Source organism: Typopeltis vanoorti, chromosome 12 (assembly GCF_054136105.1).
Source record: "Typopeltis vanoorti isolate ZY-2024b chromosome 12, IOZ_Tvanoo_1.0, whole genome shotgun sequence".
NCBI lineage: Eukaryota > Metazoa > Arthropoda > Arachnida > Uropygi > Thelyphonidae > Typopeltis > Typopeltis vanoorti.
This window is the reverse complement of record NC_143560.1, coordinates 37,792,146-37,805,129: the sequence shown is the minus strand read 5'-3', so window position 1 is coordinate 37,805,129 and position 12,984 is coordinate 37,792,146. Positions and strand designations below refer to the sequence as shown.

General features: G+C 37.6%; 1 protein-coding gene across 1 annotated transcript in view; it reads left to right on the top strand.

The window, feature by feature from the left end:
- Positions 1–2,242: 2,242 nt before the first annotated feature.
- LOC150100708 (fatty acid hydroxylase domain-containing protein 2) overlaps positions 2,243–12,984 on the top strand; it is a 122,499-nt gene continuing 111,757 nt past the window's right edge. The window contains exon 1 of the mRNA XM_090401205.1: positions 2,243–2,369. The gene's annotated coding sequence lies outside the window, so the exon portion shown is untranslated. The remainder of the gene's footprint in view (positions 2,370–12,984) is intronic.

The window sequence follows — 12,984 nt, the reverse complement described above, 5'->3', positions numbered from 1 at the left end:
AGAGGGATGTCCGCTATGAAGATTGAGAACAGGAGAGGTGCCAGAAGTGAGCCGAGGAACGCCTGCCGATACCTTTCATCTGGATGATAGTGTTTCATTGATTTTTATTTGCATATATCTTTCTTTTAGGTACAAGTGGATGACTTTCATTAACTTAACTGGCATGTTAAATTTTCTGAATTTTGTACAGAAGGCCTTGATGTCAAACTTTGTCGAATGCCTTCGCTGCATCGATGAAGATGTCAGCTGTGTGTTGTTTCCAGTTGTAGCCTTTTGTGATGATCTCTACTAGCCGGTGTTATTGTTGGACTGTGCTGTGGCCCTTGCGGAAGCCGAACTGCTCATTTGGTACAACCTTTTGTCTGTTTCCGCTTGAAGCCTTGAGAGTATCACTTTCTCGGTCACCTTTCCGAGGCTGGGTAACAACTGATTGGTAGGTAGTTTTCAGGGTGTTGGGGTTCTTTCCCGGCTTCTTCAATGGTATGATATTTGCGATCTTCCAAGCTGTGAGGAAATGCTGGTATCTGATGATAGCCTTGATTATGTTGACGAGATGTACTATGGCCTTTCTTGAGAGTAGTTTTATTATTCCGTTATTTATTCCATCTGGGTCTGGAGCCTTTTTTGCTATTTAGATGGGTTATGAGTTTATTATTTCTGCCGGAGTGGTGGGAGTGATGGGTTCTGAGTTATCTTTCTGCAGTTGTAAGGTTGTCTTAACCTGGCGGTGTATCTTGTATAAGGTTGATGTTTCGGTTTGTATAAGGGCTAAAAAACGACCTCGCCTGCTCCCTATATATGGAAATAAAAAGGCGTTAGCTGATTTTATTATTATTATTATTATTTTTTGATATTTGGTCTGTAAGTTAGGGTTCCCATCCTTCCTAATTCTTAGCACATGCACAGTATTCCTTAATGCAGGTGGTTATCTTGTTTTCTTGGCGAAGATAAATGGTTTTATTGTGTTTAATAATCACATCCTTTTGGACATTTTTAAAATAATATATAAAAAAAATCAACTAACGCCCTTTATTCACGTATAGGGAGTAGACGATGCCATTTTAGCCCTATCTAACTTTTGGACACTGAGTGGACAGTTCAGTCTTCACTAGTCACCATTCATATGTATCTTGCCCAAAGCTATCATTACTATAATTGGCACTCAGTGAAGAAAAAGCTAACAAATGCCGTCATTTCGTCGTCCCTGACCCTAACACAATACGTTTAGTGCCTAAAAATAGTATGGATTCTACGGTCGATTTTCCTGAGATTACGGCACGAAAAACCAGAGTTTCAGGGGAAAAAAACCGCTTGTCCGTGCCAGAGATCGATTAACTCAGGAACCGGCAAAAAAAAAGAAATGGTTTGGAAAAAGTTCCTCTAGTCGGCGACTAGAATCGAGCTCATGTGGTGACTCTCTTTCTTTGGGTGGTTTAGCAGTGAGGAGTGTAAAGATCACTTCCACTGTGCTATACAGGCAGGTTTGTCAAGCGCCCCAGGTGAGGATAAATACAAGCAATCAAAATATAAATTTTGAGGCAATAGTGAAATAAGAAAATATAGAATAAGCATTTGTATATTTGGAAGGGATGTTTTGGTCTTGAAAGTGTTTTTCAAAATGATTGTGTATGTTTAATGCGGTAAGCATATAATGATAATGAATTTAGAAAGAATATTGAGTACTGAACGAGAGGTTTTGCATTTGAGGTTTCTTCCTGAATTTCGCTCCCGGGGGAGGATTAAAATTTCAAGGGTTGCCTTGAGAGATTGGAGGGTAGTTGAACTGTGGAATGCATTGCCTAATAGAGTGGTGAGAGCAAGAACAGTTAAGGGGTGGTATGATAGACTTTGTGTTTCCTAGGGAGATCCTCCCACGATGAGTCTCTTGACTCCATGGAGGCCTGAATAATAATAATAATAATAATAATAATAATAATAATAATAATAATAATAATAATAATAATAATAATAATAATAATAATAACACGAACAATGTAAGAAATGAAAACTGAGGAACGAAGACTAAGAAAAATTCCGAGGGAAAGGTGGAAAAACCAGATCAGAAGAGATTTTGAAAAAAACAAAACAGAAAGAAAGCACTTGAGCTGAAGCAATGTTCACGAAGAAAGAAATAAAGATCATTCATCCACCTGACCTGACAGTTTCTGTTGAAGCATGTGTTGATAAAAAAGATTATTGTTTGATTTGTAGGTGGCAGCATAGGTGAGAAATTCTGACAGCTGTTATTGCGTTGTATGTTGTTGTCATGCAATAGCCATTGTTTTGTTTAGGTTGTAGGGTGGAAGTGTTTACTTTTTTTATTTTGTTCTGAAGTCTGTTAATATTTTAGAGCGAAGAATTTTTGAAAGGTAAAATAAACAACGAGTTTATTATTGCACTTCTTAAAAATAAATTTGATGAATAAAGATAATCATTCCTGTCCTCACTCAATAGCTCCAGGGGTGCGTCCTATAGATATTTTGATAGCATATACTTACAATAATATCGTTCTGTAACTGTATTAGATTTTTAGTCTGCTGTTATTTAGCCGTACATATTCGTTTACATTTGTCTTCCATTTATATTGTAATTTTGTGTCGATATTTCGTTATATCAGAACATAATCTTGCAATGTTTGTATTAAATTTATGCAACATTAATAATTGAGATATATTACATTTTGGCATGTAGCGGTATATAATTGAATTGGTGAAATACTTATCAACAAATAGGATTATCGTGCCTACCATATGACCATGGTCTTATGTTTCCTGTCACATCTTTTCCCAAAAAGATCATATAATAGTCTTTCATTTATACACATAATGTTTCTACTATACATAACTCATGGTTCAGATTTCTTCTTTTGAGCAACTGTGTGATAATAATGCTAGGTGGAATATTTTCTATTTGTTCTTTTTCCTAATTAATCTTTCAGTTACCTTTACTGAATGCTTTCTCAAATGGATTTAAAAAATAAATCACTATTATTGTTACTATTATTATGTGACATCTCCAAGTATTTATCATGGGAGGGCACCCTATTCCACTACTACACACACACACACACACACACATACAAATCACTGTTTCACTAACATAATTGTCCAGTTTTACACAATGACAATGCTACTGCTAATCCATGCATAACACCATACTTAAGACCAGTTCCTCCAGCCATAGGCCAGATTTGTCAGCTATGCTGGACCTGAGCCTGGATAAAAATAGGGGGGGGGGAATTGAGATGGTGCTGTACCTTCCTATAAAAGGGGTTCATGACCATTCTGTCATCATATTAAATAAAAATGAAAACCTCCACCAATAACATTTTTTGTCTGTATATAGGATAAAAAAAAACTGAGTTTCTAGAAGAAAAATGCATGCTATCTTCATATAATGTGGGCCAACCCACATTAGAATAAAAAGATCATTCACTTTGCTTGTGATTTGTTCTTTATCTGAACCTGATTTCTATCCATTGTGTTCAGGCAGTATTAAAATAGTGAGATTAAAAAAAAAAAAAAACAGTATGTCATTAGTGATTTCAAACAAATTTCTTATTTTCTTATCCATTTATAACAAAATGTTGCTGCAGAAAAAAAAAATACACACATGCATACATACATACATGCACTGCTTGGAAAGAAGTCAGTGGATACCATGTGAGGGACAAACAGCCACGGCACTTATCTTATTAAAATACAGCTCCTGTTGCTGTGATGACCGCAGCAATCCTATGGGGCATACTTTCCATAATCGTACAATAATAAAGTCCTGGACTGTTATGGGACGGATGTTTCTTGACCTCACCTGATGCTCCAGTTCATCCCGCAGATGTTCAATAGGATTGAGATCAGGACTGTAGAGGCCACTCAAGTGTGGCGATCATGTCCACAAACCATGCAGTTACTGCAGGAATTATGACGTGCATTATCCTGCTGAAAGATACAATGGTCAGTTCTGAAGAAACAACACAAAGTATTGTCCAGAATGTCCAGATACCTCACACACCACAAACACAAGTCTGAGGTCAAATCAGGAAAAAAGACCATACCATCACACTGCCACCTCCGAATTCATAGTTGGGATTACACGCTCTCATATTTGATGTTTGCCAAGCATCCACCACACCCATGCATCTGCTCAGTAGAAGGCATAGCATGAAATTTGTTGCTTCATAACAGAGCTTTCCAAGCTTCTGCGCTCCACTCAACATGCTCTTTGCACCACTGTATATTGGTTTGGGTAATGTGGGGCTTTCATATTGCCATCCTCCATGGAATTCCATGTTGTCAGCCTGGGTTCTGAATATTTTTGTGCAGATTCGTGTTCCATTCAGTGCACAGAACTCCACATTCAACGTGTCAGCCGATGAATGGCAATTTTTACACATTATCCTTTGTAGCACCTGTGGTCACATTCGGTGAGTGTGGTGGGTCATTCATTGCAGGTAGCATTTGCAGTTGACTCTGTGCTTCCATCTCAGTATGGTATCACTGATTGTTGATCAGGTGTTCCCAGTTTGTTAATAATTTGCTGAACAGATAGACCTGCAACGTGGCATCCTATCACAATACCTCTTCCAAACTCCATCACTTCCTTTCTCACAGCCATTTCACCCAGATGCAGTTGCACTGACTTGGGAACATCATATTCCTCCAATTTATGCTGGTTTCAAACACGACTCCTTACACGGCACAATGCACCTTGCCCATGGGGGTTGTCTATTGATTTCTTTCCAAGGAGGGTGTGTGTGTGTAGAAAAGTGGAAAACTTATTCTTGAGTATTCAAGATTGTTTTCTGGAATTTCTCTCTTAGCCAATCACAATTTTACCCAACCTTGGTTCCATGTCTGCTACAGTATTGTTTGATAAATTTCCATTGTCTGATGTTAGAGACTATGCTTATTATATGCACCTCCATAGCATAATTAAAAGAACAGCAGAACATTGTGCCCATCAGTTAGAAAAGACACCTGAGTTCGAATTTCATTGTGATGAGAGGAATCTTTATATAAGAATTTTCAATTTAAGGTGAGTTAATCAATCTTATATGAAGGTAGCAGGGTTTTTTCCCTCCTGGAAATTCTGGTTTTTCATCCCACATGCAGTCAAATTGGCCATGAGAACATGCAGTTTACAGACCAGATTTACTGGTGGTGATGGAGAGTAGATGGTGATGATGATATTAGTAGTGTAACTATGTGTAATTGGAGCTTTGAATAGTAGGGGAGATTGTGAGATGTATTGTAGCTGCATAGAGTGCCCTCGCATGATTAACCCCATGGAGGTGTGACTAATAATAATATCATCATTATTATTATCATCATCACCATCATCATCAGAAGCCCTTGAAGTACCTTGAAACAAGTACCCTTGTAGTTTCTAGAGTAGGATTCTCAGATTATTTAATCTCTATGCCAGCCACAGTATTAAATTCGCTGTTGGTTTCTAAACTTTTATGGGTGGATTGCTATACACACACACACATACATGTACCAGGGCTTTTGAATTATGCCTTGCATCCACTGCAGAAGTTTTATACCTCCATACATATATCAAGAGAGAGTTCATGCACTGCAGTTTTTAACTATTTCATAAGTATGGTTTAATAAAAGTAATTAGTTAGTGTTCAACTATATAGGTGCTTCTTGCACTATCTTTGTATGTTGTTATCATCATACTGCTGTGTACCCTCAAAGTGTGCACAGGATACTATCATGCTACCACATGAAAAGTTTGCATTATTATTAACTTCTTATAGACTGTATTCCTCCAAATTAGTCTTTTACCTCTCAGGATTCTAGTATTCTCAAATCTTATATTTCAATATTTTAAGGAATTTCTAACTGCATCACGCAGTCTAAATTTTGATCTTCCTGTGGATCTTTTTATTGCCATCAGTTGTTTTGCTAGCCTTTCCCCTTCCATTCTGAGATTAGCTCTGTTCATACATTCACGAATGCTACCAGTGTCAAGTCATTCCCTAATATTTTCAGTTTTAACATTATTATTCTTCTATTGATGCTATATGTTCGCCCTAATTTTTCTCAGAATTATATCTGTGGTCTCTAGTCTTCAATCAACTGTTTGATTTCTAACTTAGGTCACAGATCTATAGATTAAAATTGGTTTTAACATTGTTAAACACAGGTAGTTTAGGATTTTGACTAATTTCTTTATAAATTTATTCAGTTGATTTCCTACCATATCTAGTTCCATATGTAATTTGCTATCTTCATTAAAAATCATGTCTAAATAGCGTAAAGTTTTACTTGCTGTAGTTCCCATTCAGGATATAGCTGATGCTTTCAGTTTACCTGCCCATTTTCATAGCAACTTTGTTGCACCCTTTATGCAGTTTAGTTAAGGAAGCCTGTAGACTAGTACTGAATTTATTAAGAGTATGATGTCATCTGCATGAAGAGCTGAGATTAACATCTGCAGTTTTTGGTATCATGCCTAATACTAGTTTCTTTCATAATGTGATCCATATGAATGATGAATAACAGTGTAGATGGTGTGCCCCCTTGTCTCACACTTGATTTTACATCAAATTATCATCATGTCTCTTAATTCTAACTATTGAATACAACTTACATAAATAATAAATTACATGATAACCACAATAATTGACTTTAATGAAATTAAAGTACAGATATTTCGTACTGAGAATAACAGTACATCATCAGTGTGTAGAAACAAGCAATCAAAGAAACCTGATTCTGAAACTGCTGTATGTACCCAAAGTACATACAGCAGTTGGTGGTTTACCAATTAAAATCTGTTGCCGCGTGCTATAAATTATTATTAATAATATTAAAAATATTATTAAACAACTATTTTTGATGGTTACATAAGATAAGAATCTCCCATACTTTTGGGAGAGAGAGAGAGAGACAATCATTCCAATTCAGATTTGGCTGATGTAAAAGGGCTTCGCAACTTTTTTTGAAAAGGCGTTCATATTTAAACCTCCATCTATGTAGAAAATGAGCTTTATCCCACTGGATATTGTGTTTAGTGTCAATTTTATGTCCTGCCATACCAGACTTTTGAGGTTTCATGTATTCAATATAATATTGAAGTTAATTCTTTTTTCTACAGAACGGCCTGTTTGTCCAAAGTATGTTAGATTACTATTACTATTACTATTATTACGGGCAACTCCAGGGAGTCATTGGACTCATCGAGGGAGGCCCCAAATCATATTCATCACAACTATTTGACATTCATACAGTATCTATCATACCTCGCCTTAAACTCATTCACTGTCACAGCATCCACCACAGACTCAGGGAGCGCATTCCACTCATTCACTACTCTAAAAGTAAAGAACCCAGCTCTAACACCTTTACTAACCACACTTTTGCCCAGTTTCCATGGATGTCCCCGAGTCCTCCCACAGCCAGCCCTGTTCTCAAAAATATCTTCTGAATTAATTTTATAGAAACCCTTCAGTAATTTGAATGTCTCAATCATATCTCCCCTCCTCCGCCTATCAACCAATTTTTGCAACCCACAAATCCTCAACCTGTTCTCATACGGTTCATTCCACAGACCTGCTATCATCTTGGTCACTCGCCTCTGGATCCTCTCCACCTCCTCCCCATCAAGAAGAAACCTAGGTGACCAAATCTGAGCACAGTAGTCTAGATGGGGTCTTATCAAGGCTCGATACAGAGGAACAATAACCTGCTTGTCTCTGCTTGTCAACGTATTCTTCAGCAACCAAGTGATTTGATGAGCTGTTTTGGTCACTTTTGCAATGTGTCCCCTAAATTTCAATTCCTTATCTACCAACACTCCTAAATCTCGTGCCTCATCAATTTCCTGGAGCACGGTTCCACCAATGCAGTAAACTGCCGCCAATCTTTTCACCCCAAAATGCATAACCTTACATTTTGCCACATTAAACTGACATCCATTCTCCTTAGCCCAGACCTCCAATCTATCCAAATCATCCTGCAAAATTTTGATGTCATCTGCATTCACTATTGCCCTACCCAACTTCGCATCATCCGCAAACAAATGAACTGTTCCTCTCAGATCATTTCCTATATCATTTATGAACAAATTAAACAGCAGTGGTCCAAGAACAGATCCTTGTGGCACACCACTAGTCACAGGCCGTCTTGTGGACTCTACTCCCGAGTAAACCACTCTCTGATATCTCTCCATCAACCACCCTCCTATCCATCTCACCAACCCTATGTCCATTCCCATATGCTGCAATTTACTGATTAGAATTCCATGTGGAATCCTGTCAAAGGCCTTGGCAAGGTCCAGTAGAATCACCGTAAACCCATTACCCTTATCCAGTTCAGCCGTCACTGTGTTATAATACGTGAGCAAGTTACTGAGGCATGACCTACCCTTCACAAAACCATGCTGTCCCCGATACAGTATCCCATTTTCTTCTATCCAATCTTGTATTTTCCTCTTGACTATTTTCTCTAAGACCTTGACAATGATTCCTGATATGCTAATCGGTCGGTAATTTACTACAGCAGTCTTGGAACCACCTTTATGCAGTGGAACTATTTTCCCCTCTTTCCACCCGCTTGGGACTAACCCAGAACCGAGACTCAAATTAAACAAAATGGTCAAGGGTACTGACAATTCTTTAGCTGCTTCTCGTACAACACGAGCTGGTATACCATCCAATCCCACAGATGTATTGACATTGAGGTTATGCAATAGACTACTCACCTCCACTTCATTAACCACAATTCCCGTATAATCTACTGGTTTATTCGTTTCTGCAATGTCACCACCTGGATGATATACTTTTGCAAAGTGCTCACTCAGTAACTCAACTATCTCAACTGATTCAGTTACCTCCCTACCATCGGCATTCTTTAAAATCAATCTGCCATGTACATTTTTCCTTTTACTTGCTACATATCTAAAAAACTGTTTAGGATTCTCTTTAGCCTGCATGGCCAATGTTCTTTCGTAATCCTTTTTTGCTTTTCTTACCACACTCGTCACCCTTCTGGCCTGTGCTTTATACCGTTCATGTGCCTGCCGGTCACCCTTCTCCTTAAATTCCCTCCATAGTTGTTTCTTTTTTTGCAACTCAAGCTTAATATTGTTATTCATCCATTTAACCCCTACTTGATTTATTATTCGGACTCTAGGTATACAGTCAGCCATTGCTTCATGCAAGCACTTCTTAACTACCTCCCATGCACTATCAACTTCTAGTCCTTGCAGTTGTACATGCCATGGCACTGAACCAATCAAACTCCTAAGCTTGTCATACTTTCCAGCCCGATAATTCCACATGTACCCTGTCTTAATTGAAAATTCTACACCTTTAGCCACCTCCCAAGTTAAGACCCTATGATCACTCTCACCGATTGGTGGCAATGTGGTCATATTTGTTACAGCCAAATCCTCAAATGTAATTACTAGGTCAAGCACTCTCTGACCCCTAGTATTTTCCATTACATGCTGTCGCAGATAGTTATCCCTTAATAACCGCATAAAATCCAGTTCCTTCTGTGTGTCCTCTCCTCACTCCAATCAATGCGACCATAGTTGAAATCTCCCATAATAATCACCCTCCTTCCACCCATTTCTTCTATTTGCTTGTGCATACTGTCACCACCATCTTTTCCATCACCTGGTCTATAGCAGCACCCAATTGTATATTTAGTTCTGCTAGCCACAATCTCACACCAAATGGCCTCAAATGTGCTCTTATCTCTATCCTGCAATTCAACTTCTATTCTCCTTGGCTGGAGCTCATCAGCTATCATCAACAATACTCCTCCCCCCATTTTATTCTCTCTGTCATTCCTGAACACACTATACCCATCACATTCAATCCCACTAGTTATATCATCTACAGTCAGCCATGTTTCACTAATACCTATAACCTGTGGTCTGGAAGTGCCTACCATGGCCAAAAACTCTTCCTTCTTGTTCCTAATACTCCTAGTATTAGTGTACATGAATTTAAGACCCCCATTAGCCCCAACCCTACCTTGATGCCTTATATTAACTATCCCACTCAGATTTGTTGTCCTTATTTGCTCTGGCATATTATATTCATTCTTACATTCAACTGCCTCCATAAGGACTGTATCTCTACTTCCCCCCCTAACAAATCTAGTTTCCCTGAGTTTGCACATCCACTACATTCAGCAACACTTTCTCAAGTCTTCTTACACCGTAACCATTCAAATGCAAGCCATCCATCTTATATAGATCCTTTCGCCCATCAAACTCACTCCACACATCCACAAATTCCACACCACTCGTCATACATAACCCACGCATAAAGTGATTTGCAATTATAGCCCTCATTTTAAACATTTCACTGTCATACCGTGGCAAAAGACTAATCATTCTAACTCTCTCACTCTTTTCTTTTGCTACCTCAAACAATTCATTCAGGTCTTCTATCATTTCCATTTTATCTCCTTTCAAATCATTCGTACCTGAACGATTTGAAATGAATGATGTACCTGAATGATGTACCATTCGTACCTGAATGATTTGAAAGATTATTAGTAGTTACTGTGGTTATCGTGTAATTTATTATTTATAATCATGCCACAGGTACCTTTAAAGATACAACTTACATATCGACTGTGTATCACTCAGTACAAAGTCTTTACATTTTTCATATAACTGTAATGTTTATAACAGCGTTTTTTCTTAGAACCTTGTTATTGTTATATTCCTTTTCCAAATCTACAAAATTTACTTAGAGACCATTATCATATGCCCATGATTTCTTAGCTATCTACCTTGAAGTGAAAATCTGATCCTGACAACCTCTATTTAGCCTAAACCCATGTTGTTCTCCAAGTTTCCCCTAATAATTTTTCTTACCTCTCCTAAGCATGTCTTACATAAATCTTATCTGGGAACTACTGAGTTCTCAGTAGGGAAATTCCTCTGTAATTCTCACATTTTTAAATTCCTTTTTTTACGTGGATACTATAAGTTTCACTCTAGTCATCTGGAATTCAGCCATCTGACCAAGGCTTTTGAATTATGCCATGCAGCCACTGCAAAAGTTTTATACCTCTATATTTGAGCATTTCTGGACAGATATCTACTCCAGCTGCTGTTCCACATTCCAAGTTTTTGCTTCAAGTGTATTAATATGTTATTTAAGTTAAGGGATATTACCTCCCATATTGTTTCATAGCCGAATATAGAAACTATATAAAGTTTGGCGAGTCCAAGCGTAAGCAAATACTTGGATAGTGCAACATCTGACCCATTTGGTAGTGCTACACTGAGGCAACTCATAGTAAGGGTGGAGCAAGCTCTGATTACTATTCTTGGTATTTACCCATAATGTGAAACCCAGCTCCTAGGCGCTGTATTACTGTTCTACATTATGAGACAAGGTCAATGCCGAATATAGAACAGTATACAGCTCCTAGGAGCTAGGTTTCACATTATGGGTAAATACCAAGAATAGTGATTGGAGCTTGCTCCACCCTTACTATGAGTTGCCTCAGTGTAGCACTACCAAATTGGTCAGATGTTGCACTATCCAGGTATTTGCTTACTCTTGGACTTGCCAAACTTTATATAGTTTCTATATTCGGCATGAAACTCTTTGAGCTTCTTATTCGGCTATGAAACAATATGGGATGTAATATCCCTTAACCTAAATAAGACCATGTCACTGAATTGAAGCCTTTGGCTCTTCATATAATTAATAATAGTATTAATGTGTTTCTGATTGCACATTTCTCATGAATATTTTCTGCTACTGTTCTGACACTCCATATTTCATTTAGCAATCTTTCAAAGTAATTATTTCAATAATTACTTTGAAAAGATTTCCTCCATTTCTTTTCGTTTCTAATCATTTTTCTCTGTTTCTAATAATTTTCTATATTCTCCAGAACATTTTGCCACAAAAATGTGCCTTAAAAAAAAATAAATAAATAAAAAAAAGCATGATTCTGATAAAACACAGCCCCTATATTATAGAAAGTGTTAAGGGAATCTGTGAGAGAATAAATGGAGTGATGTATTAGGCAGATTGCCCACATGGATATTTACCTTCTCTGTGTGTGTCTTCTGTATATGTATATATATATATATGTATGTATGTATGTATATCAGGGGCATATATTCAGTGTTTGCAGTGCAGCACACCGACAGAATAGCAATGTCACATACATTTTTGCTTCACGTGACTCCTAAAATGAAACACAAAATACTAACGCTTTATGAAGAGGACACTTTTCGACACGTAAGCATTGCATCACATTGCCATTAATAGCCTGGGTATGTGCGGTCACAAATACAGACACCTAGAACCCCTTGAACAAACATGGATGGTGCAGTGGGTTAAATTCTTAGTGTTCCAGTGGTTTTAAACCACCCAGAAAACAAGGCAGGGTGTGTGTGTGTGTGTGTGCACTAAGACAGTAGCACCCAGAAATCAGTAGCTATGATTGTTATTGTGTCAACCAACCAATTGAACGTTGTCGTGAGTTGCTGTTTTTGTTTTCTGAGTTTCATCTGTTTTTGTGTGCGTGAAGTGTGAACTGATGTGTTTAAGACACCGATATAGATGATTTTTAATATATAATTTTCTATAAATAATTTATAACTTTTTTGCCAATATTTACAATGGAAAACAGTGTTGACAATCTACTAAATGTCCTGTTTCCTGCGAGAGCTTTTGCAAATTGCATGATTATAGTTGAAAGAGGTAAGCATTGTCCTCCTTTACCAAATTTACTATTATATTTACACCTTTGAGTAATTCTAATATATCTTAAAACAAACTCATTGTCCCCCACTCTATGCAGATTTGGTTACAATTAATTGATCAATTAAAGTATTCAAATTGATTATTATTATTATTCTAAGCCCCCATGGAGTCAAGGATTCATTTGGAGGTCCTTTTGTCATACACACAACTCATCATACCACACCTTAAACACACTCAAGTTCTCTGCAGACACCATCCCCTCAGGCAAGGCGTTCCAATCA